The sequence below is a fragment of the Ananas comosus genome, linkage group 4 (genome assembly GCF_001540865.1).
Source record: "Ananas comosus cultivar F153 linkage group 4, ASM154086v1, whole genome shotgun sequence".
NCBI classification, from domain to species: domain Eukaryota; kingdom Viridiplantae; phylum Streptophyta; class Magnoliopsida; order Poales; family Bromeliaceae; genus Ananas; species Ananas comosus.
The window spans coordinates 9,422,819-9,426,209 of NC_033624.1; positions in this window are offsets into that span (position 1 = coordinate 9,422,819).

Consider the following 3,391-nt stretch of genomic DNA (forward strand, 5'->3'; position numbering starts at 1 on the left):
CCATTCATGCGCGTATGGACCGATACACCAGGAGAGCGTTGACGAACCAGGTCGGGGGGAACATGCGGGCATCCCTCTATCCTCCACCAGTTTCTACAGGATCATTGAGGACGATGAAAGAGTGATGACAGATGATGGAATGGAGTCAGCTTTATGTTTCTAACCGCGGGTTAGCGAAATTTATGCTAGTACTGCCGTGTGGTAATGCTTGTTTTTTTGTGATGACAAAGGGGAGGAAACTTGCTTATGTGATATACTATGCTGTGTATTATTATGTTATGATGCTCCCTTTTATGCTTGTGGTTTTTCGTGTGCTGCGATTTTTAACTTTATGGTTAGTCCATAGTGAAGTCCGCCTTATGATTTTGACATTTGCTTACATGATTTGCTACTTCTTTTTATTGTGATATATGCTAGGGGTCTATGATATTTTTATGCTTGTAAATATAATACAGTATAGTTAGGGAGTATTCTAGCTCTTTTGCTCTCTACTCTTGAATTTATGATCACATTATTTGTCATGCATCAAAAAAGGGGGAAGATGTTGGCCAGTGCCGCTAATCGTCTATTAGGATTTGATGATAACAATAATCATGATTAATTGGACCATGAATCTTATCTGAGTCTTGTGGTTTAGATCTCTAATCTGTCAAAAAAGGATCAAGATGGGACATATATTCAGACACCAAGCTTCACCAACTTGAAGCGTGTTTGCTTCTTCTTGTCCTAAGTGCACCCAACTCATCTGTCTATTCTTAATTGGGGGGGGGGGTGATTATATTTATGCTTTATGATTAGAGTGAGAAATTTGAGCTAAGTTTATCACTTTATAGATCAATTAAACAAAATTTCTAAATTTTATGATTAAGTGAAAGAACTTTTTAAATATTCAAGAACATTTGCTCAAATTCTGTGTTCTGTAAAGTTGACAATTTCTGGACCCTCTATTCTGGCGCGCCCTAAAGTGGAATCGAATCTTTTCGAGACCTTTTGGATTCCTGTCTGTTTTGCTATTCGGTGGATCCGCAAACACCAAGACTATTTGACTTGACAGGTTGCTCGACACAGGCGCGCAAATCTGGGCGCCCGATTTTATGGAGCAACGGGCGCACCAATCTGGGCTGTCGGCAAGAAAAGTCAGCACGACTTTCTGGGCGCCCACCAACTTTTGACGCACTCGAATCCAGAAAAACGGCGCATGTCAGAAAAGTTTGTCTCTCGAGATCTGGGCCCACAACTTTCTACGGCCAAATCAGAGGAGCGGCGCGCTGTCAGAAAAGCTGTTCCTCGTGTTCTGTGCGCCCCACATTTTGACGGCCAGAACTTACGAAGCAAGAAAAGCTGCGCGGTGTCAGAAAAGCTGTCTCGAGATCTGGGCGCCCACAAATTTTGACGCCAAACATACAAAGTCAAGAAAACGCGCATCGGTGGTCCGACAGGCAGCTGGCGTGCACAAAAACTTCTGGGCGCCCGGAAACAGTTTTAGGGCACCGAAAGTAACAACTGACAGATTCTGTCCGAGCTATAAATAGATGGTATTGAGGCCTCTACTCTGCAACAACTCATAGTTCATTTGAGCTTAAAAACTTCAGTGATCTAATACCTTGCTCTCAATTATCTCTATATAACTTGAGTGAAACTTGTATGAGATTTAATCTTGTAAAAAGAGAGAAAAGCAAATTCTTGAAGCTGAAAGAAAGGATTGATGTGAAGACTTGGTGCTTGCCCCGCAAAAGCATCATCTAGTGGAGATCCAACATTCTCAAGTGTTGAGAAGTTGGCGGGGACGTAGGCAAAGTGCCGAACCTCGAAACAAATTGATCGTGTGCTTTTCGAGTTTGCATTTCTTTTATTTGCATCGGTTTTTTAATTTGCTTGATTATTTGGATTTTTATTTTAGAAACCTAATTCACCCCCCCTCTTAGGTTGCCATTTTGATGACCTCGTTGTGATGTTGTATTGTTGATCTGATTTTTTGCGCTAGCAAAAATGGCTAAGTCTCAGGTAGTTGTATTGGACACGGTAAATGGTTCACAGTGTTTAGACACGGTGAACCATTCACCGTGTTTGAACACGGTGAATAGTTCACCGTGTCCAATGTATTATGGACACTCTGGCTTGGACACGTATAATACATTGGACACGGTAAACAGTTCACCGTGTTTAGACACGGTGAACCATTCAACGTGTCTAATGTATTATGGCCACTCTGGCTTGGGCGCGTATAATACATTGGACACGGTGAACTATTCACCGTGTTTAGACACGGTGAATGGTTCACCGTGTTCAGCTTAATTACCTGGCCCCAGCCCTGCCCACGTGGCGCTGACGTGGCGCTTGCGTGGCAGGGGCAGGGCTATTTTTGCAATTTCAATTTTGATAGGGATAATTTTAAAATAAAAATTTCTCAAGGGGCTATTTGCAAAAAAATCCCTAAACGAGTGATTAAACGAGCCAAACACGAGCTAGCTCGTTAAAGTATCGAGCCGAAAAATTCAACTCGTGTTTGGCTCGTTAATAAACAAACCGAACACGAGCTAGCCAACGAACAATAAGTTAAAAGGATTAGATTGAATATATAAAAAAAATAAATTTATAAAATCTTTATCCATTATACTTTGATCTAATAGTTGAAACTTTACATATAAATGAGTCTTTTTATAATTAAGCTCGCCTTTATATTTTTATTTTGCTAAAAATTAAATAATAAAAATATGTATTATATATATAACTATTTATTAATATATATAAATATAAATTAAATAAATTATATAAATATAAAATATATGTATTCGAGCTGTTATCGAGCCGAACACGAGCGAGCTAACCTCAGCTCGTGTTCTGCTCGTTTAATAAATGAGCCGAAAAATTCAGCTCGTGTTCTTACTAAACGAGCGATTCGATCTCGAGCTCATTTCGAGCCGAACACGAGCTGGCTNATATATGTATTCGAGCTGTTATCGAGCCGAACACGAGCGAGCTAACCTCAGCTCGTGTTCTGCTCGTTTAATAAATGAGCCGAAAAATTCAGCTCGTGTTCTTACTAAACGAGCGATTCGATCTCGAGCTCATTTCGAGCCGAACACGAGCTGGATTGCCGCCCCTAGGAGTGATCCAGCATTTCAGATGGAGCAATTAATACACTTCCGGATGACCAGAACCTCACCCGAAAGTTTCGGACGTCCTCACCACAGTCCGAATCGTCTGAAACACCCACTTCTCCCTCAGCACAACACTTCGGGACACCGACAATAACTTTCAGGCATCCATAAGTGTTCGGAAACTTTAGTTTCAACTGAATTCCTTTTCGGATTTCATTTTCACGCCAATTTTGCGCTAGAAGCCCAACCCAATAATCTCTAGATAACAATAATAAGTGTCAACCACCAAC